The following is a 24198-nucleotide window of genomic DNA, read 5'->3' on the forward strand; positions in this document are numbered from 1 at the left end:
AACCACTTACGAGTGGAAGCTACATATACAAGCTATGCTAAAAGCAAGGTTTCAAGAAGGGAGAAGATGCATGATGACCGTTATAATCTGGAGGGAAAACGGCGATTCGCAACTCTTGACGCACAAGATGGAATTGAATCAAACAAATGCTTCAGGAATACAGGGATCAGGAACACAAATAAAAATTTGTCGCTAGAACTTGAACAAGATGTACAAAAATTTAAGACTTTTTAAGTAAATGTGTAATGCAACCTCAACGTGTTCATTTTCTACACTTACAGTCACGCTAAAATGACTCCTAGGGATTTGAACTACTAAAATTTACACATTGAGTGGCTACTTGTTCCAATCACGATTTTAAAAATTGACCTTAACAGTCCTGGGGAAGTATATCTAGTACTTCGTGCACTCTAGGGCGGTGAAAAATAACAAAATAGCATTTCCAAATCTTTAGCAAAAAAAATTACTTCGAAGAAAGTTGCTTTTGTGATTAGCATTGTAAATAAAATTCCAGATATTGATGATATGTACAGAGAAAAAATGTTGCTGGGCATACTGTGTACGTGACAAATGTACACGTACACCGAAAACTAATACATATTTCTTCATTTGAATGCTTTTATTTATCAATATATCTCCAAATGGCGCCCAACCCTAAACATTACGAAAATATTTCATATTTGAAGTGCTTGTATACTTAAAATACAAGTTGCCTTCATTCAACAATGTTGCGCTATGGTCACAGGGACAGCATGAGACTTTTAAGTGTTACTTTCGGACAACGTAGAAATCATCGTGGTTTGTGATTGTAATTAATTTGAAAGGAGTCCACTCACCGCCAAAAGACAGAGCCAAGCGCCACAACTGACGGACATGGGTTATAAATCTATCGTAGCTATCATACAGAATAGGCGTTTCAAATGAGTTTGGCGTTGTTGCAATTCGTCTGATTGGGGATGCAAAATTGCTAAAGTTGCGTAAACTGGTAGAATTGAGTAATGCATCCTTCTCAATCGTTTCATTTGAATGGCGAATCCTTCCCCCAGTACGTCCAGTCCTAAAGTCGGCATCAGCCTCCAAGCGCATCTTCACTATCCAAACCTACCGCAACCCTCTGCTCCTCTGCCATCCTATTCTTTTCAAACTCCTTCTATCACAAACATCAATATATCAGAAAATATTGCGATCATTTATTAATTCTACAATCACACAATTAGTTTTGAAGTTTAAAAACTATTTGGTTACCCGATAAAAATGTGATATATGGCAATATCACGATAAAAAACACAATTAAACGTCATGAAATAATACCCGTTGATAATCGCCAACTTATTAAACATCAAAATATTTTTAAATAGGTAAATAAAAGATCGTAGCACTTTTCCACAAATTCTTCAAATTCAAATTCAAATTCTTGTGGAAAAGTGCTACGATATTTTATTTATTTAAATATGTCTAACTTCCATCAATTGAAGCCTGAATCTGTGGAACTTAATCGAAATATTTGTTACCGTCTCATCGTATACCTCTAATAAGATATTTGTCCACGTGTAGGGATATTTTATTGGGAAGCAATTTTTAACAAGAAATGCGCCACGATATTGTAGCGCGATATTTATATCAGATTCGATAGGACGACAATTATCGTCCCTATACTGGTTATTGAAATCGCTAGTCATAGATTATAAAAAAAATAAAATATCGCCTTCCGATATCGAGTTTTCAATATCGCCCAGAGCAACCTCCGCAGGCATAGGTAGGCTTCTATTCCAAAGCACTTTCCGAACGAACCATTTCAACTCGCCCGGTCGACATCGTTACTCCACTCACTCCAAGGAAAGGGGCGACCCACGGCTTCGCCATTCGAGGGAGTGACTCCGATAACCCCGACCACTCGCTTCCCTTTTCTGCTGCCGCTTTCAAAACCTCTTTTCCTGCTCGGCCCCTCCGTCATCCGACAACCGATCCTTTCCGAGACGAATCCTCAAATCTTTGCCTTCTCCACATCATTCTTCATACTTCCCTCTTACACGCTTTCGCTTTTCTTTTGTCGACCGCCATGTATATATATATATAGATGTGTTTCTTTTGTGGATGTGAATATTTCCCTCGGCTCCCGAGCGGAACTTTGGCGAACTGGAAATGCTCCCACGTGTTGCTGTCACCGAGAAGAACGGATGATGTTATGGATTACGGAGGAGAGAGAAATATATTTAATTTTTCCATCGCAACGAAACATCTTCTTCAGAAATCCCACATAACAGGGAAATATAAAAGTTAAACTTACTAAAATATATTGAAAAAATTTAAAAGTTTAGCTCCCTTGTGTCACTCACTTCTCCTTTAACGAAGTTTAGTATTGAATGCGTTGAAATAATGCCCCAACCATGAGTGGGTCATAATGAACAATAAAACTAGTTCTTTCTTATTACCTCTTTATAGCACCTTGTTTAGTAACAGAAGTTGTGAAGAAAAACAGAACTATGAAGTAAATACATCAATTGATGCCATTCTACAAGGCTTGGTTTACATTTAAGACCGTGAATGTATATTGAATATTACACTTAATTATTAGCACGATCTATTACCTCCGCTGTACAATGGTACTTTCAAAAGGGTGAATCTATTAAAAAATAATATCCCTAAAAGATTTCTTAGCAAGCATTAGAAACTAACTACCCATACCAACTACTTGTAGTTTAAAACATAACTGCAAAACTTGGATTGTTTAAAGACACAATAAAGTGTATTAACTGTCAATTTTAAAATTAATACAGATCTAATAAATATGAGAGCAATAACAAAAACCATCAAAAGTCGTGCTTGATTCTTGATTATTAGATTTTTCCCACAAATGATATACGATAGAAGCTTCCAAATCACAACACCTCCACGCCCTCGTTTACAGCGTTTACAAGCAAGTAAATAAGTTGATAATTTTAAATTAGCAGCTCTGCTTTATACCCCATAGTTGATCATGTTTTTCTCCAAGTACTGGATCCCCTTATTTGATTCATCAAGGCTTTCTCATACCCTCGGCCTTTCTTATAATAACTACAAAAATTAGACGATGGGTAGAAAATATCTCGATGAAGACTTTCCCCAGCAGCCCTTAATTTGCCAAATCACAGCCTCCTTGTGGTTCGGACCGTTCCAGTATCCTATCCGCCAAAACCCCGTTGATAGCGATTGCCTCGGCGGCTAACCCTTCCCACCCCCTCCATCCCTCTTTCCAACCGATCCCCGACTCCGTCGCCCAGCAACCAGCGTCCCGACGACCGATAAAACGGACAATCAAATCAAACGCTCAAACGCGGATAAGAAAAAGTCCCGTTCGAGGCGATCCTCAACCGTTTGCCAATCCTACAAAGCCCTCCACTCCGCCAATGAGTTGAAAGAAGACTCTCTCGAGAACGAATCTAGCCTTTTCCTCCCCCACGCATGTTCTTCGCACCAATTTCTTTATCTCAAATAAAAAAGTAGGTCAAGGTTTAACGAAGCATATATTACAAATTCTCTTATCGGTGCTACAGTAGATAAATTAGTAAATTACCAATTTAATGCCGTAATAAAGAATTGATAATCAGAAGTTTCACGCGTAAAGCACTTACCTTTCGATCGGGATCAACAACTGGACACCTGCAAAACAAGAAACGTGTGGTTATTACCAATAATTTAGATAAAATTTTATTACGAATACAAAATACCATAAAGGTGATGCATTCAATCCGGCCATTTATACTTTGCCACCCTCAAGGGAGAAAATGGTAACGTAGGTGGGAAACTCAAAATGTATAAAATAAGCATTATACATGCTAAACATTGTTAATAGAATAAAAATAATTGCTATATAGGCACAAAATATAATATAAAATATAACTTAACGATTTAGGAGAAATCCTTGCCAAACCTTGACTTCAAAGTCTTGACTTCAAAGTCCCATATTAGCTTTCATTTACCACAAAACTGGATATTTAAGTGGAAAAAATACATTATAGCCAAATATTGCCGTAACATTGATTCATAAGCGAGAAAAACTTCAATTCTACGCTTATTAAATTCCTTCATTTTAATGAAGCCAGTTTTGTTTCACTACAAATAATTTCACGGTTCCTCTCTCTTCCAAATGTCGATTCTCACTCCAAAGAATTCACGTATGTTCCAAAAATCAAAGAACAAGGATTGCGTGTTTCAGTAAGGGCACACAAGAATTTCAAAGTCACGCTGAGGTGCTGTAGTACCCATTGAAAAATATAAGGAGAAGGGAGGGAAGTAAACATTCCTTCTCAAGACGCTCCAGGGTCATCAAATATTATTCCTAGTCCCTGCGGTCGTTACTAAGAGGGTGCAGTACTTCAAACTTCATTCATTCCACTAAAAGCCCCGCGTACTCAATAAAAATGCGAAATCGGGTTGCGGCGTTTCTTCGGTACGTCCACAAGTGATAAAAAAGTAAACAGCCTCTAAATGCAGCCCTTAATTTTCCCCAGGGGAGGATGGAACCTATTGTTCATCTTCCGTCATAAAGACATTGAGGACTTGAATAAACTTTCCTCACTCACGGGGAATTCACCAGTCTTTACTAGTTATTTGCTCACCCTCAGAGAGTTTATTTATCTTAACAATTTGTATCCCTTCATTATACAGCCATTTTTTCAATTTACATCAAATTATTAGCGCAAAAATAAAATGAAATAACTCCCTGAAAATATTCAATAAATTGGGAAAGAAGGTTGATGATTACCTTTTCAACTCACAATGACAACAATTTCAACCATCTCAACAATGCACAGCATAAGTATAACATTGTGCAACATTTTTTGGTAGAATAATAGTTGTGATGTAATGCAAGGAAATGAAACAGTTTGAATGACTCAAACCCCAAACCAAAGGCATCAAAATGATATTTTCTATTAGATTTAAAAGGTAACTCACGCTCATTTTTTAATCAGTTGACTCATTATTTTGGCTCATAACACAATCATTTATTTTTAAAGATTTAAAAAATCTATGAAACGTAAATGCGAAGAAAATCATTAGAAAAAAAGGCATGCTGCCATGTCCAGGTTTAGTACATTATCCAACATCTACGATTGCTTAAGTTCACTCAATACCATATAACAAATTATATTATCGTTTCATTCAGTCGGTACTACGTTGTGACATAATTATCATTCTCAGCAGCGCCCCTTACGCACTTCCTCGTGCGTAAGATACTGAATAAAGAATGCTTACGCATAATTATAAATAAAATTAGCTTTATAAAATAATTTTCTTTATTATATTCGAAGTCCTGAGTGTGATTAAATACAACGGTAGTATCGTTTCTGGTATATCCCCAATCCATTCCAACCCCGTTTCCTCATGCTCAGATGGTTCAGGTGTGTAGTCCTCGTTTGTTTAACTCGAGGCCGTGGATTCGAATCTCTATGCATGTTTGTTAGTATCCTGCTCGTTATGAGTAAAAACTGGGATGAAGTTGATTTGAGTTTTCCTAATTTTGCAAGTTTAAAGAAGTCTAGTATAATATTACAGAAAAAAATGAAGCCTTTAAAAATATGCTAAACATACCACATCAACGCTAACGCCGTCTTGCTGATATCCTCATGCCCTGGTACAAGGAATACATACTACCAAATACAACCTAAAAGAGAGCACGCAGATACATTTAGCAACCTAAATAAGCACATACTTGTAGTTTTACCTCATTTGTTTTTACTGATTTTATGGTATGCACTGGACTTTACCCACTGATTTCGAACATATAAGATTAAAAAATAAAAAAAATAATACTTCCCATGTGGTCAATATAGATAGTGAATAGGCATCCATACAATAAGTACCCCATTCATTCCATTATAATAAAACGAGCTTCCAAAAAAAGCTTTAAAAAAACTCTGGAGCAACCTTCTTGGATCGATTTCTTTAATCGGACAACAAAAGGCGTCTGTTTTTATGCCAACGATAAGAACACTGTCATGTGAATGAGTGCCTCCAGACCCACGCTTAGCACTTTATGCGCCGTGTACGAGGCATTAAATATAGCACGGGGGTTAAAAAAAAAATGGAATCGTAATTCATGGATTTTTATGACGCGACAGCCCCTGTAAGCCGGATAAATGGGATTTTTATCAAGTTCGTTTTTGAACCAGGACGGTAATATCTCGCAGATAAACGCGAGTTTTTCGACACAGTTACGTTTTCCACGGTGTGAGTAACTGCTCATTCCTTTGTTGAGAAAAAATTGTAAGCTGATAGCCCCAGATGTGGAGCAACTAAAGGCAGTGGTAATTTGAGCTTGAAAGAATTCGTGAAGAAGGTTTGAATAAAATAGAATAAAATGGACGGAGAAAGAAGAATGGGAAGGAAAAAGATACCTGAATGAACTCATTTGTTACATCATCGGCTGAAAAGTTGGCTTTTTAAGTCGTATTTTATGGCCATTCACTTACATAGCAGTAAGTCACTGTCATCTTCAGCCTAATATGTTAGTTTTGGTGATCAATAAATACCATCATGAGAGTAAAATTTCAGTCAATAATTCTTCGCCAAATAGTAACTCGTTTACCTAAATGTAATAAAAACAGTGAGACCATTAATCATCAACAAAAGTATTGCTCTCCGATTTTTATAAATAAATTTTGAAATGTATAGTTAATTTTTATGGCATTTGCAGTACCGCTTCACACCTGGCCATGATTGTGATTGTCCATTACAGGTTATAATTACCGTGTAAGTCAGGTACTGTTATCCATTTCCGCATATAGGGTGAGCGTTATAAAATAGCACTGAGAAGTGGGATGCAAATACCAGTTTTCGCAATTTAGAATAGGGTAGTTTCCTTCATCAAAGAAATCGAAAGGCATTGATTGGGATTTGTAACCCACCATTACTATACTTATAATATAAAAATTATTTGGTTTTAGAAATCCCAGTTTAAACGAATGTTAATGGTCAATATTAGCCTCATTTGAAAAAGGCCAGATTGGCGCCCATGCGATGCCACTCCACGTGACGTCACAGGGACCTAGTTTCTATACGAGTAGATAGAAGTTTTACATCGTCCGAGATTACCAATGCATGCATGAGGCGCAGAGCTCAGGGAAACATCTCTTGATAATGACCTATTAAAATTGCCTATGGTCGTAAGGTTTCCTTCGTTTGATAGGAGATTAATAATCCTTATTTAAGCCACGCGCTACCTACTAGCAGAGTACTCTATGCTACCGCCATGCTCGGCAGCAAGCAGCCTGCATCGTAGCGGCGCTCATAGCTTCGTACCTAGTTTGCCCTCCACAGCGGCAGCTGGAACCAGAATGACGCTTATACGGGCTTTTCCCAGCGTTCATACTTGGCCGTCGCGTTTCTGCGCGTTTGAAAATTTTCACCTTTCATTTATTCGCGAAAAATAGATATCGTCATTTAAAAATCTAAAAGCTTTAAATATGAACTCCAGGAGTAATAATATTTCGATTTAGGCAATAAAAAATAACAGGAAATCACACTATTCTATATTCTATAGGAAATCACCCTATTCTATATTCTATATATTATTTTGCATATATCACCCTATTATATATTCTATAAAGGCCTATAATGTGGCAAACTTAAGCCGTTCAGAACTTTTATTACCTCTCACGTGCTTCATTTAAAATGCTGAAGTACTTAGAACGCTTTGCGGGCAACATAAAATTCATTCGAAGGCCGCAGTCATTTGACCTCAGAATGAAGTAAGTCATAATCTATACACACATGGATGTGCAACAATTTAGTCTCGATACTTGGCCATACAAATATGAAATTTTCTCCAAACAACTGGCCTCTATTAAGTTATTTCTCATCACTTTGTAGCTCTCGAGTCAAAATGTCTGTGGAAGAGCACGAGAACGTTGTTTACTCCGCGGGTGGATTGCCAGCACCCGTCCAAGTGGAGCCACGTCTTCGCCTCCAGTTAAGACCACCCCCGCCACCCATTTCGCGCTCGCAACCCCTTTCCCACCCCCACGGCCTTTCATACAAGAAATCTCCTCCTCTTCATTCACTTTATAGCCATTTTTTCGTCCCTTTACTTCGGAGCGGTCCTCGTGTTTACGACCAAACCATCGACTCCTGCTCCCTTGCCTCCCAAACCACTCCCTATGTCTCCACAGCCTTTCCTTCTCATAAAGTTTTACGTTTATTATGTACGTGGTTGCGGGATCACTCTTTTTACCGCATCATCCGTCAACCTCCTCCTCCTCCGCCCCTCTTGTTTCCGCTACTCCACGCCCCAAAATATTCTCCACGTCGGACTCGACAAAATAAAGCCCTGTTCATTTCCTTTCCGACACAAAGCTTTGTCAAAAGAATCTTTCCTCTCGTTTGCGAAAGCCGAGTAAAGTAAAGTGAAGCCGACATTTGCTCAGCCCTTTTCTCTAGCATATGGGCACTCCCCAGGTCAATCACCGAATTCTAGCAGAATGGTTTTCAGTGCGGATTATTACTTTAACGGAAGAGCTTCCAGTACAGTACCAATTCATTCAAAGTTTGATTAGGACGAGTGTCGGGAAGGCCCACCCCAGATTACGCAACAAGCGAGTAAAATGCAGTATTCAGAGTTGGGGGAACGTTTCCTATCCTATCTCACGCTTCAATGATATAAATTGTAGAATGAATGAAAAACTATACTTTACTTCCACAATATATTCAAAAAATACTATAAATATCTAAAAATATAATAGATGGAATACCTATATTGATATTGTATGTACTTGATAATGGTGTAAAATCCGGAACCGGTCGGAAGTTTTTAAATATATTGTGAAAGTAACAAAGTGTCTTTTATCGATAACATGGAGTCCTTCCAAGACGTTCCAGCTTCAAAATTTGATTTAATATACATAACGTGGAAGTATCAGATAGCTTCAACTGGGGTTTGAACCGCATACCCTCCAATCAGTAGTACCTACTATTTTTTGCATGAAATACTTGCTTTAGAGTTTTTTTTATAACAAAATGATGAAGTCCAAATTTTTTACCCATTCATTCTATGTTCACGGACATCATATAGCACGTATTTCCTTCCAAAAAATATTAACGAAGCCAGCAGTGCATTTGATTGATACGCAGCAAATATTTTACCCGATATTTTATTTTATAGCTATACCTTATAATGTTTAAAATATATTTTCAATTTTTGAGTAAATAGTTGGTATTGATCGGGAATAAAATGTGATTTTCTATGAAAATAAGTGATAACACAAGGAGTGAGCCAAAAACCAGGCTATTAAATATCTTGTTAATTCACCAAAAATTCATTTTAGCATCTGCCCCCAAAGTAATCTACAGTAAATTTCTAATCCCAAAAACTAAATATGTACTCGTTTTAGTATTTCGTGTCTGATCCCCTATTTGATTGACTACTTAAAGTCTGGAGAGTGAGGCACAAAGCAGGCGATGCCTCCCCTGAGCTAAGGAGCGAATTATTTGATCGGGGAAGAATGGCCCAGATTAGCGGGAATTGTGAGGGGCATGACAATGGAGGTGATGTGTGTCTGATATGGGAAGGCTTTCCCTCAAATTCCTTTTGCCTTTCGAGGATTTCTGCGTCAAAGGCACGTACTCTTTTCCTTCTCGAGAACAGATTCTTCTCGCCACCGAAATTCTCCCGACTCCTTGCCTTATGGATGGCTTTGAATACCAGATGGGTTTCACCTGGAGGAAATGAACGAATGTTCTTCCACACTCAGCTTCCTCTTCTGATAATGAATTCATTGGAAATGTCGGACCGTCTAATCCTCCATGCAAAGTCCTTCCCCTCCCCTTACACGGATAGCGCCGCCCTCTTAACTCCCGTTTTTTTTGGGCGCTATTGAATTTTAATCGAGTCATTTAACGTATCTTGATGAGATTTAATAATTGAGACGGTGCATTATTGATGTGCACATGTTGCTTTCGCCTCGGCGGCTTAGAAACTTGGAGCACTCCTCGTTTCCTAACCAGGGATTTCAAGCGGCCCATTGAGGTCTTTGTTGAGGTATATAGTCCAGATTAGTTCCGACCCTGCTTGTTGAAATTTTCCGAACCTGTTTGCTCCTGTCGTGGTCTAAGGCTTACAGATTATCTGAGCATTGTGGGAATAATTGATTGCTTCTTTTGGAACGGCTTATCTGGTGCGTAAGTTGGGGAGATAAATTTTTGAATAAATAATAACCCTTTGGACCAAATTTAACTTAGTGTTAACAGGAGCGATTGTCTTTAATTCACGAGGTATATGCGGTAATAATTCCTCCGGAATAAACCCAACTATGTTCAAAAGGATCACCATTATTACTTGTTGCCATTCATTACGAAGATAATTCACTTTATTCCATGGTTCTAACCTCAGTTACCTGTGATGGAAATAAAGAAACATGATAATTTTTATTCTAAATCTTTGACCCGTGTTTCGATACTTAGTATAATCTTAAGGTGAATCATCAGCCATCATCTACAAAGTATTGAAACATGGGTCCTATAAAAGTAAAAATTTATAAGGGAAATCAGCAAATTTTGTTTTATTTCCATAATAAAAAAATCACAAAATTACCTCTATACTAGTCTGAATTGCTAATACCTATATTTTTCTAACTATCCTAAGATGATCTTCCACCCATTCTATGGTATGGTTCTAATAGTTAGAGGCAAATTTTGAATTAACGAACTAATCCGAACTAATCTTTCAACAGCTATAAAAACGACTAGTCCGTATTTTCTTGGAATTATTTTTGAAACAATCAGTCAATCAGCTAATAATAAGGAAATCAGACGATTTTTTGTGAAATAGTGCCTGTAAAATTAAAAATAATTTCTTATTTCTGATTAAATAATTTTGTTGTACTAGTAATTCAGGAGAGTTAAAGATTGAAAATATAAATATCATCGGTTAAAGGTAACTTTCTTTTTCACATCATAAACAATGACACTACCCTTCGTGATATACGGTTTAGTCCTCGGTATGGGGCTTAAATTTATTGTTAATCAATTCCTTTTTGTTATATAATCACTCAAGTAACGGAGAATACAGGTGTAACATCCTTTGATAGTGATCTATTCTAAGATATTTTTCCTACAATTTTTATCCATAGGTTAATAAATGAAAAGGACGCTGAGTTAGTGGTAAATGAGCCTTTACGAAAATTGTCATTAAAATTTTCCAAACTAAAACATAATTAGTTTCTTTTAGCAAGAGAGTTCCTAAGTCATAAGCACTGACGTCGCGACGTCTAATCTCTGAGAATGTGTAATAATGAACTGCGCAATAGAACAGGCCAAAGGATGTTCAGCTCTTGAAGGAACTTCTGTATGCAGCTGCACACGATAGCTGGCGATGCAAAAGAAAATAGATCAGAGTCCTCTAGACTGCTCTCTCAACACTACTCTCTCGTAGTTATTTTATGGCAATATTAGGACTCTGAATTAGATGGCGCAAACCATTGCAAACGACTAGCCTGTAAAATGTTCTACCTACACCGTCCTCTTTTTTAGTTAAGCTTTTGTTGCTCAATTATACGGCCAACTAAATGGCTTGGATATTAATTACCTGATAAATATTTTATGTACACCACCATATACCAGCAGTAGCAACAACAAACATATCCATGATTGATCAGTAATCAATATTGAGTTACTAACTGTATACTGCGGAAGAGAACGAGAAATACTGCAGAACTTGTCATCCAGAATAAGTTGTGTACCAAGCGTAAAAGCCAAGGAAGTAAAAAAGCACTTTCGGAAAGGGTTGATTGAACAACTAAATATTAAATCGCAGTAAATGCGTACTATGTTTTGGCCATTCGTCCACAGATTAATTCAATAGCTCAAAGTCATGGCCCTTTTTCATTTCTTCCTAACGGTTTTATTCCGCTTCACGGCCATGAAATGGAAAATAAACGGGTAAATATTGCTGACTTCTTGAAATTTTACTTCCTGGCTCTCTCAAAGTAGTCGGTCGACATGAAGTAAAAGCTTGTATGGCATATCAGCCTCAGTTAAGTTCACTACATTATTCTTGCACCGTACGTGGCGCGTCTTAGGTGCTTGCATGCCAGGAAGCTCAGATCGTTTAATTTTACGCTAAATAACACAGCGCGACAAACGGTCGATAAAAAGTGCCCTGGCCAGGCGATATATCGTCCATCATAAAGGCGGGAGTAATATCTTGAGGTTTATTGCAGGAGCAACCGAAGCGATCGCTTTGTTTACGATCGCTGTGTAAGATGAGAAGCAGAGGCCGTGCCCAGAGAGATGAACCGTTATCTCTGGTGTTGCGAACATCATACGGAAAACACAAAACCGCATGCCGAGTGGAAAGCAAAACAGGGCAACGGCCGAGGTTTTATGAAATATAGAAGAACTTCTTTCGTGCAATGTATGGTTGAACTTAAATTCAGCTCAAATACCAGTGAAGTAGGGGATCATAGCGAAGAGACAAGGTTATTGAACCTACGACAAAAAATTGCGAGTGCCTATGAGAATCCAATCGAGTAATATATTTTTACTTCAGCTGCTGGGCAATGCCCTTCAAAGAGCTTAGTGTGGAGATGGACTGTCTGTTGGCCTGACAGTCGCCACTTGGCTGCACTTATTGTAGTTCCAAGCACCTATAAAGTTTCACGGCTGGGTTAAGTTTTCAGTTTATGCCAAATCTTCGTCACTAGTTCATATTTGCAAAATATTTTCCACCAAAATTGACGTTTTGAAGTTCTTTACGTTTTCTCCGAAAGACATTCGAGTCTAGAGCGAGGATAACTATATAATGGTGCCCCTTGGTTATCTATGGCTATAGTTACCTATGGTCATTATGGCTATCATGAAGTTATTACTTACTCAAAATATAAACACTGTATTTAACCTTTTGCTATCTATGGCTATTTTCAGTCTAATACTCGAAATATAAACTTTAGGAAATACAGTATAATCAGAAGAAAAAAAAACAGGAAAAACTTAACACAAGTAATGGCGGCGATTGATAGATGGAAAAACTATAAAAGTGTCAATAATAAAAGCGTCACACTAATTTAAAATGTTAATGGATAGAATAAGCAAATGAACGCTATTGTAATTAATGGTAGCGGGTGTAACTTGGTGGAAATCCATAATCGCAGGAATAGAAGGATCAACAAATTTGCTATCTCCACATAGTACTACCTTACCGAAACCTTTGTGTGATAATAGATTAAAAATATTAGTTGGTATCGTAAAATATTTCCACATTGATTTCCTGAATTATCCGGAAAAAGGGCCAAAGGAAGCTAAAAGAAAAAAAGACAATACTCCGTAGCGAAAATTATTAAGCTAAAACTTGCAGAACACTGAAAAGCCCATGAAAAATGAATATTGATGAGATAAGCATATTTCACACGCATATCATCAAGGCACAATCAAATCAATTCGGCTAAAGATTTCTACCTGGAGCGTCACCTCGCCACCTCAGGGTTTAGAAAAGCTTTGACCATTTAAGAGCCCATAACACCTCTACCAAACTCCAGAACTCTCCCCAAACCATGGCCGCCAAACACGACGGCATCCTACCGACCAGAGCCTGGATGCTCTGTAAAAGAAGAAAGGTGGATGGACCAGAACAAAACCGAAAATGAAGAACACAACCAGAGACCCGCGGACAAAAGACCTTTCCGGACAAAGTTGGGCAGATACTAGGGCTAGGCTCATGGGTCACCGCGAGCAAGGGGATATAAGCGTCCAGAGAATAGCGGCGGCTCACTGAGTGAGAGTCGTTAAAAGGGATAAAGCACCTCCTCAGCATCATAAGCCGGAGCTAAGAAGACTAACAGGGAAGAGGTGGAGGAGGAGTGGTAATTCATCCGAAGGGGTTTGAAAATAGAATGGAGGAGAGAAAAGAAGAATTGATGGTAATGGATGGGGACGGGGTGGAGTGGAAGGCGGAGTGGAGGGTGGAATGTTGAGTGGTGCGCTGTGCTCGATGAATGGGTCGGAGTGGATTGTTAAGGAGCGGGTTAGGGGTGCAAGTTTAGAGAAGAGCACAAGTCGGAAAGTTGGGGGGAGGGTAGTGGAAGGGTAAGGTAAATGGGTAGAGGAAAAAGGGTAGAAGGGCGTGGAGGAAGGGATAAGAGACAGTAGGCGGAAGTAGGAGGTGAAGCACAGCCCATGCTGAGACGAAACAGCATTTTACAGTGGAAAATACTCAAGAATCACGGTGATGTCTTTAAGCAATCATTCACAGTTTGCGATAAAAATGGTACACTTTTTACCATCGAATTGATATTTACCAGCTATACCACATATACCTAAAATGGTTGGCGATTACTTGGCGATATCCATGATGCATTACATTTAATGTACCACTTGAATTCCACAAAAAAGAATCATTTTGTCTTCAATGTTGGAACACAGCTTTGATACATCCCTGTAAAAAAGAAACTGACCGAAAAATTACATTTGCGCTACAAGGTGATGCATCGGTAAATCGGTTGATAGATCGGTAACACTTTTTCATCAATTGCGGTGGCATCAAATTTTAATACGGAAAGTGATAATACAATGATATCACTTTAACGCCACGTAAGAGATAGAGGAGAGCGTGGATTGAGGGGTCTCAGGTGTGAAGCCTTCGAACTTCCCTAAACAAAATCCCCGAAAGTGTGAATCGGCCCAGGGAAATTATATATATATCGGTTATGCTGGTACTAGAAACAAAGATTTTGTTCTCCGTGTCATTATGAAAGCTGAAGCAATTTAATCCTAGCACGCTCTAAACCATAATATCAAGCTAAACACAATATTGCACACTAAATTTCAAGTTAACAAAGATGCGAGGAAGGTAAGAAGAAGGAATGACTGAGAATGTTAGGGAAAAGAGGAAAAAAGTTAGTACGCTAAGACTTAGGAAGAATGACGATACGGATAATACTATTGGAACGGTAACCCGCAGAGGCGTAGTGAAGAGGTGAAGTGTTCGGGGGGTCCTGACGTCGGGGGGTTTCGGGTGGTCCCCCGAAATAATACGACATATGAAAAATCGTAATAAGCATAGAGCAGGGGAAATCCTACAAATCATAAATTATCATACCGTTGTTAAAAATGTTTGGACCTTTGGTTTCAATTATAAGTCATCAAGGGATACGATTGGGCTAGGCCTGTTTTTCAAAAATTTCTCCCCGGACCCCTGGTTTTGGATCCCCCCCCTCGAACGAAATTCCTGGTGTCTCGAGGTAAGATAGTTATCTCGTCGATACACACAGAATTAGATTCTGTTGCTGTTAATAAAAAAAAGTGCATATGGAAATCGTTCTTCGGTTACTTCTAATATATAAAATTCTCCTTGGCCTTTTTCGAGCATAGTATTCTCGTGTCACAGTTTTTTGTAGCCAAACTCCTCGGAAACGGTTGTGCCGATTCCAATGACATTTTGTGTGTAAATTTAGTAGGTCTATGAATAGGATGTAAAATATTTTTCATAACCGGGCTACCCAGTATTTATATGATATTATCTTACTTCATTTACTCAATACTGAGAATTAAATATTCTCTTTTCCACCAAAATTTTTTATACTCTCAGCGATATTTATTTTAAAAATATTTCTATTTTTTAATTTTCTAACTCGAATTTACCGCAGAAAAAAAGCAACTTAGTTTTCAGAGTATGAAGAGGAGCGGGAACATCCACCCCTGAATGTTCTAATCAATAAGAAAGAAGACGTAAGCTTTGAACACACAATGAAAGCCTGAGAATAGAAACAGACATTTACACTTCGGATCCAATCACCACACTCGGCAGATCTTCGGTAATATAAAAACCATGAAACATTAAAAGGATTAATTCAACACCTTGTGGAATATCTTCCTTAAGACTTTGCGGGAAAGTGTTTATTGATAGATCCATTCAAAAGCAAAGAAAAACATCCGCAAAGCGACTGCTACTGGAAATAACATCTGAGAAGTTGTCCAAAATAAAAACTTATTTTACCATACACACAATGAACCATGGAAAAAATATCTCGTATTTTGAACACATTTTTTTCGTGGACACTGCATCTGTACCTGTTCTCAAAATAAAAGTTCTAAGAGGCACAAAAAGCCGGGACAAATCACAAACTGAATGAGTGAGGGAAAATGCAAATCTTGTGACTGCAGTCATTTTGGCGAAACGGGAAGACCCATCAGGCCCAAACAAGAGGACATTCACAGGCCATCAGACGGATATATTTTGATCCCTGGACATACTGCTTAGGGTCATCAGATTGAAAAAGATGGGATAAAAGTTTTAACAGGAGAAAAATACCTAAAAACGCGTCTGGTCAGGGAGAAATCCGAAAAAAAAACGGGATGATTTGACCTTTGAAACGGGATCATCAAGACCTTTTTTCTGATGTTTCGCGAACCATATACAAGACATGCGCATCTTAGGAGGGCCTATATTTCAACATCAAATCCTTTTTGAGAATTAGCCCTCTTTAGTACTTCAACGATAAATAACCGTTACTCTGCACTCCGAGGAAGGCTCCAACACACAAGGTGAAACGTCGTGACGAGTCGGTGAACGCGAGACAAAAATACGCGATAAACCCCCAAAAAGTAGTTTACTCATCATCCGCGAAAGTATCAACCAATTAGTGTTTAATACACCAACGCATGGAGTTCGCCATGAAAAAATATTTGACTTAGCCGGAATTCGGATTTAACTTAAACGGGAATCGGCTAAGTCAAATATTTTTTCATCGCGAACTTCATACGTTGGTGTATTTAACTTTGCACCCGTGCGCGTGACTGCGTACAAAGTCACTTGTTCCTGCAGTGCTTTTTCAATTACTGTTTACGGACTATTTTCTATCAGCACTGGCAAACCCTTCGGCTGCTGTACCTACTTAGCTGTTCTTACCACATAGTCGTGCGCTTAAAAAAATTACTAAAACTAAGCTAATGCCTCAAAGAGACAATACGAAGCCTAACACAGGAGGCAGTGGGGGGATTCGAATGAAAACTGAAGATGGGGAGAAGGTAAAGGGGGAGAATGGAAGAAAGAGAGGGAAAGGGAAAAAGGAAGATGCGGATCGGAGAGAGAGGGAGAGAGAGAGTGGGTGGAGTCGCGGAGGGAGGAGAGGAAGCAGAGTTCCGTATGACGCATGGCGCGGAAGATAATGAAGTGGGTCGGGCGAATGCTAAAAAGGCGCGGCGTCCACCGCGATTGAAAGGGCTGAGGAGGAGGTTGGAAGTGCTGTTGGGGGAAGAGGAGAGAGAGCAATTATAAAAGGCAGCGAGGGCGGAGAACCATCAAAAGACGAGTGGAGGGAGGGTGGGGGGTAGCGGGGAGGGGGGGGGAGTGGGAAGCACAGGAGAGGTAGTTTTCCAAGTATGAATCTGGCCATGTGGAAATTCCAGATTTCATTTGCGATACCTTTCTCGAACCTTAATATAAATACAGATCGCTGACAACTGTCAGTAAGTGAAGTTGCTCAAATTGGTTCGTGTGCCAGTGTCATTTTATTGACGATTGTGATAGAGTTTGAAAAACGAAAAGAACTGCATTTTTATCCGCTGTTTGATCCTTCGCCTACTTACCAAGTAATAAGCCGAGACAAATCCACGACCTCAAGCCTTTCGCAAATGAGTTGATGACGTCACGCACTCATGCCCAATCAGTTACTTTGTCTCTGCTACTCCTCGTTCTTGTTTCTTGGAGTGCTTTTTTCGCGCTCGCGATACCCGCTCCCCCTCATTGCGTCAACAAGATTCACCCTGATCGAGTAAATGAACAAACAATCTAATAACATTGACCAATTATTACATTTTTGCAGTATTTGCGTTTTTTAAATTCTGAACGTACATGATAATTAATGAATGAAGAATAATATTTGTTCTTTGCATTTTATCTTTCACAATCGAAGTTTTTCAATAAATCGTGATTTCCTGTCTGGGAAAGTGCTTACACAATGCACGGAATGTTAATGGAAGAATAAATATTCCATAGTCACACTTACATTCGAAAACAATCTCTCTTGGTATTTCTGCTGTAAAATATTCATGAATGACTTCCGATCCTATATAAATCCCACTTCGATTAGTACTACTAACGATTCCTTTGCCTCTCGCCGACACACATTTTTAGGAATACTTTCCAGAATAGGACTGTCAATTATTTATAAAAACACTCATTTATTTATTGATTTCGGTAATTATATGAGGAAATGGCTCCTTCGTCATCGTAGGATTTTCACATCGGAGAGACGGGGAAAGAAGTGGGAGGAAGATAGGTCCAATTTGGAGAATGCTGAGTTCAATTATTTCACTTTAATTTTATCAAACTCTCGATCAGATGGAGATGGTGTTAGACTCCCCCGCCATTTACTTGGGAGCCGTTTCAAGCGTAGAATTGATTCCTCGACGAGATACGGTCGCACGATTGAAAGAGGAATTCTTTGGTCGGGGATGTCGCACGGAGATGAATGCTGAATTCACTTAAAACTCTGCAGACGTACGCGAAGGGAATCACTCATTGTTGAAGTAAAATGCAACGCTGTAAATATCAGTCAATTTTAATCAGCGATAAATATGATAAAAGCAGACAGATAAAATAAAATGACATGAGGAAGAACTGATGCAAACTAAAGCAAAATCAACGTCGTTTTGCATTCATAATAAGAACTGTTGAGGTTATTTATTACTAGTTAGTGGGTAAATATTTTAGTAGAATTTGATGTGCTTAATGTATTCCAGTTCTTTTAAAATGTGTTTAAATGGACCGATTAACAGAATATTCGTTGATAGCAAGACATCTAATGATAAAACCAAGTTGAATAACCGAAATTACTGTTTTTTATGAAACTTCATCAAATGTATTACAGTATTGCAAAACATCCTTACAGAATAATGTTTTTTTACACGATTAGCACAAAAAGCTTTCAACGCTACATAAATTATTGTTTCAATATAAATGATTTTCTTCAACCAAATAAATAATAAAAGAAAATAATCAAATATTTGAGTTATCAACTGATAAGGAAATAATTCCCACATAATGGAGATATATAATTGAAATTTTCTGCCATCATGAAAGAATATTTTACAAAGGATGGTATTACTCCGAATTTTATCACCTCGCTGTTTTTGAGGTAATTTCGCCTTTTCCTTTACGAATTTTTCTCCCGTTCGGAACCCTGTGCAATGACACCGGAAGCAGAAGAAACGATTTTTTTTCAAAACTTACCCCCCAATTATGGAGGAGATAAACTTAATAAAACCTTACTGCGCGGAAAAAATATCCCCATGATATATTTTTTTCGACAAATTAAATTAGTGCGAGCAAGGAACTCTTTTCGTGTGGAACCACAGACCGTAATACGGAAATATAAATTAATAAAGACCTCCATTTTACCATTTAGAGGACCAAGCTTCCTGCAAATTTGAATCCTCAAGGAAATATGTCTCTCACGATAATCCAATCGTAGGTTGGTGATGACATATACTTATAATAAAATAAGTTGATAAAAAGCCTAAATGAATGGACTTAACGACCCAAATGGCACATTGGCGGTTGATTAGTGAAGGAATGAGTTGAAAATAAATTCTCTGGGGAAGCTTATTTCATATCCTAGTCAAACAAAACATCAGTGCGTTTCACTTCCCAATTACCATTCACGGAAGAAAAGTTTAGTTGGAAGTATCAGATTCTGATGCAATTTATAAAAAACTTGTCGGTTCATATGTAACATTGAAAAATTCAGTAACAATTACCAAACCAGCTTGATAAATTCTATCAAACTGGCTTGGTAATTGTTACCGACCTGGCCGCAGCAGTCCAATAAAAACAACTAAAATCAAAAGGATAACAAAAGCCGACGTAGAGTGCACATATGAAAGATTTTTCACCAAGATTAACGTTGTTCTGATTGAAAATTATAAGATTAAGATTGTAATGTAAGTTTCTGCTAGATAGATACAAAAAAAGTAGAAAAAATTAACTTGCAGGAAGCATTTAAGGTGGGCCCCCGTGTGGTAGCAACGGACTCTAACAACTAGACTAAATCGGTTGCCATAATATAAGCACACATAAACGCTTTAATGTATTATTTCTGTAAATAATAAACCTTTGTTTTGAAATGTAAATAAGGTGTGATTTAAGTTTCCCTTGAAGTTTTAGAGGAATACTCGATGCACACAATTGCATTGCGTAGTTACTCAATATAAATATCTAGTGCAGATGCGCATGAAAACTTTATTTGCAGGCTTTTTAAATCCATGTAGGTTGACTTTAACTAGTTTGATGATATCCTTAGCATGGATAGGGTCAAGTATGACGACTTTTATCACATGACTATTCATCATGATCGCGAATAATAACACTTTAGGAATACCTGTAATTAAAGTTTCAATGTGTCGCAATACACAAACAGCTCCTTACAGCTTTAATATCCATGATTATTAGCGTATGATTTGATAATACAATTATCAAATCATACGCTATTTAGCAATAATTCTCCATACCACACCAGTTTGATAGTTTTAATCAAATATTTTTTCCTGGTTCGATGTTTGGAAGAAAAGGCTAAAAATAGTGTTTATGATTAAAAGATGAAAAATCACCCGCATATATCACGGCAATTATAAAAACAAAAACAATTAGAGGAGAACTATGAATAAACGCTGGAAAAATAAAATGCGGTACAATTTGTGTATCAGCATGCAAATTATGACTTGAGAAAATGTCATATCGTGGATAAGCATGGTGACAACCTTTTTATCTGTTTAACACTCTCGTGAAGCAGCACTAGGTATAAATTTGTCAAGAATGATTGGCAATTGTCGAATCTCGAGAAGAAAAGTCAGGGAAATGACTGATTGTTTATTATCTTTACCTGTGATAGGAAACTAATCACAGATATTTCGTCACAAATAATGGCTAAGTCACATAGAACTAAGAACCGTATAACTTAGACGAGTTGAAGGGAAAATATCACAATATATTTCAATGTAAGTGCGCAAAAAATGGAAGGTATTGAAAGTGAAAATGACCAATGCTCGAATACTAATCTCAAGGAAAAGATATCCGATGTAAGAATCCCTGCATTTACGGAAGCACGCAAAGGATTCTGGGTAGTTCTCTTTCCAGGAAACAATAAGTTATCTCCCATTATTCCAATGTGACCTCCATTTCGGCCCAAGTGGCAAACGATGTTCTCGAGTTAAGAGAGAGAAAAAAAAGAAACGGACACAAAAGACACACCAAGCAAACAAATAAACAACAAAGAGGACTGAAAAGGAAAATTCAAAAGATATACGGCAAAACAAAGCTTCCCCGTCTTGATCTCAATTCCTCAGGACCAAAATAACGTTTGACCTAATTTCAAAGTGGACCTTAGCATCCGATGCTCCTAGCGCTCGTCAATGGTACGTACTCATCATGCACGACTTTACCCTTTGCATTGTTGTAAATAATCTAAATAAAATTACGAAGTAAAAATCTGTATGAATCAAGTATTGTATTAATATTTACTAAACAAAAATAATCGCAACTTTCATAGCGTGCACTTTTATTTTCAATGGAAACAAATTATGAAGTATCGCATTGTAAGACCACATAATCATTTATTTTTATCTTGGAAGATGTTTTTCGTGACATTTAATAGATGGATCAAGAATGGCATAATATCAAGTTTGCAGCATAGCAGTACTAAAAATCAGAAGCGCTGTGGATGCATGGGAAACTTCCATGAGAAGATAATAACCTTCGGAGACTGTTTCAAGAAATGTTAAGTTTTCTCTCAAACGACACATTTTTCCATGCAAAGGGATGAAAAATATTTCTACTCTTTCGCATTGAACATGAAACACGGAGGGGGGGGGGTAATATTTGTATTGGTCAAGTAGCCTTCGTGAAAAAATCTTACGTACTCTTAATGTGAGACTAGGTATCACAAAGACATGAAATCTCATTTATCCCACAAGCAGAAGAAAATTGTGTTACCTGTCAACCAATATTCAACAAATACCTGTCACTGGTAAATAAATTTCACGTAATAAATAAATTTGAAACTATGCCACTCTTAAATCACTTGAACAAGCCAATTAACTTTTTACTGATACATACGTTATTTAAAAATGGTTTCGCATTGCTGCGATAAGAAAACGCTATTCGATCAAGGTTACAAATTAAATCGTAAAACGGATGCTAACTCATAAGAGTCTGATAAAGTATATAAGAGTATACTGATATGTCACCCATAAAATACCTGTCAGACATTGATGTTAACGGTTTCTAATTGATAGAGCTTGCTGACATATTACTCCGAAACTGACTTACAGTGCTAAAATCCCACGTCGGCCAATTAAAATAATATATTAACTAAAAATAAAAAACTGATTCATTCCATAATATTGAGTTAACCCACGCTACGATCAAATACTTCTCTTAATAAGACACAAATGGACTCCAAATCTATTGCCGATGAGAAATAAATTATCTTTCTCCAAAGCAAATATACAAACAATGCAACTACAATTAGCAGATGAGGATTTTTTTCCGTTTTCCTTTCAAATTCATAAACGGTGAAGCAGATACCAATCTTATTTTTTACACACATAATTTTGGGAAACACGGAAATAAGCGCGGAAAAATGAACCCAGAGAACAAGACTATGGGACATGCGTGCGTAGTCTTTCCTTTTTTATACGGCTGTAAAGAGCTGTTGAAAGTAAAGTAAAAAAAACTCATGTTCGCGAAAATTACCCTTTTTGTGCATTTCAGACTTTATTTTTAAATTCGCTCGAAGGGGACGCTGGGGGTTTTGTGATGAAGGCTCTGAATGATGTCGGGAGAGAATGAGGGGAGGGGGAAAACTGATAAGGGCCTTCGCATTTTCAGATATCGCTCGAATGAAAAAAAGCGTGGGAAAGGCAGTTCGAGGAAGGAGATGGAAATGTTGGGACTTAAAATGGGGAATATAAGATAAAAGGAAGAGACGCCGTCGAAAGAGGAAAAAGATGAGAGCATGAAGACGAGGGTGAGACGGAGATGGGTCATGACTTATGGTAAGTATGAAGGAAAAGGAATTAAATATTACTGCACTGCATTGATGGATAGTAAACCATGTGGTGACATTGAAAATGCAGAGCAACATGATTTATTTTGGGTTAAATCCCTTTACAGACAGAACGCCTTATTGCCAGTGAATTGTAAGGATAAAATAATTTCTGAGACTATCTCAGCTGCCCGCTAAAATATTTTTGATCAACATCTCAGGACCGCTGGCGAGACAAGTTCAAGACCACAGTGAATAAATACTTAATGTAAATATAAAATCAATTTTTAAACAAATTTTTAATTGACAGGGAATGGTCAAATGAGATCCTTGAACAGTGAATGCTTGAAACAGCGGTCACTAAGTCATTGGGAATAGCAGAATATCTCTTCTAAATGTCCCTCACTAAGAGAGGTTACGGTGTTTGAATCCAGTGGCAAAGTGTGCCAAAGCAGTTTTCAGAAATTGATGACCATACCTCTATGATTTCTACCATATGATTTCTTCTTTTTGACATTCAGGTGGTACCTTAGTTTTTATCTAAAATATGCATCGCCGAGTGATACTTAATTTATATCAAAATGGTATAAATGGCCAATTTTACATCGGTGATGAAAACATATTATTTATTTCGACACATAAAATTTTGACATGAAGTCTGGTCAAAATGATATCACAATGAGAAAGGTGATACAAAAATATCAGAAGCACTCGAGCAGACATAGCTGTTTTTTAAAAAAATGACGATTATTCTTTCTTTTAGTAAAACCTCTCACGATGCACGGTGCTTGCATCGATGAAGACTCGATCTTTTCCAAGTACAATCGCCTACCTCTTGCCGCTGCATGAACGAAGATCAATGTGATATAATTTGTGTTTTTTTTTTAAATATTAATTGCTGGTTTGTATTTATTTTGGGTAATAAATCTGAAGTAAAAATACTTAGGTGTTTCACATCTCCCCATAAATGGTTAGTTATGTAAGATCCATTACTTCATAGGGAAACGCTCAACATAAGGGTACCAGGAGAACCAACTTAAATAGTAAGATGAAGAGCCATGGGTACCTTCAGAGAGTGCGGATACATATGAAAACGCTGCTCTCACTAGCCATCGAGTATAACAAGATAAGCGTTAAATGAAGTGGGTCGGGAGGAGGAAAAGAGGTGATTGAGAGAGATGATTGC

General features: G+C 37.7%; 1 protein-coding gene across 1 annotated transcript in view; it reads right to left on the minus strand.

Annotated features, from left to right (window-relative positions):
• LOC124165207 (thrombospondin type-1 domain-containing protein 7A-like) overlaps nt 1-24198 on the minus strand; it is a 1035737-nt gene that overhangs the window by 780602 nt on the left and 230937 nt on the right. Inside the window, exon 4 of the mRNA XM_046542486.1 lies at nt 3612-3639. The gene's annotated coding sequence lies outside the window, so the exon portion shown is untranslated. The remainder of the gene's footprint in view (nt 1-3611; nt 3640-24198) is intronic.

Source organism: Ischnura elegans, chromosome 9 (genome assembly GCF_921293095.1).
Source record: "Ischnura elegans chromosome 9, ioIscEleg1.1, whole genome shotgun sequence".
Lineage (NCBI taxonomy): Eukaryota > Metazoa > Arthropoda > Insecta > Odonata > Coenagrionidae > Ischnura > Ischnura elegans.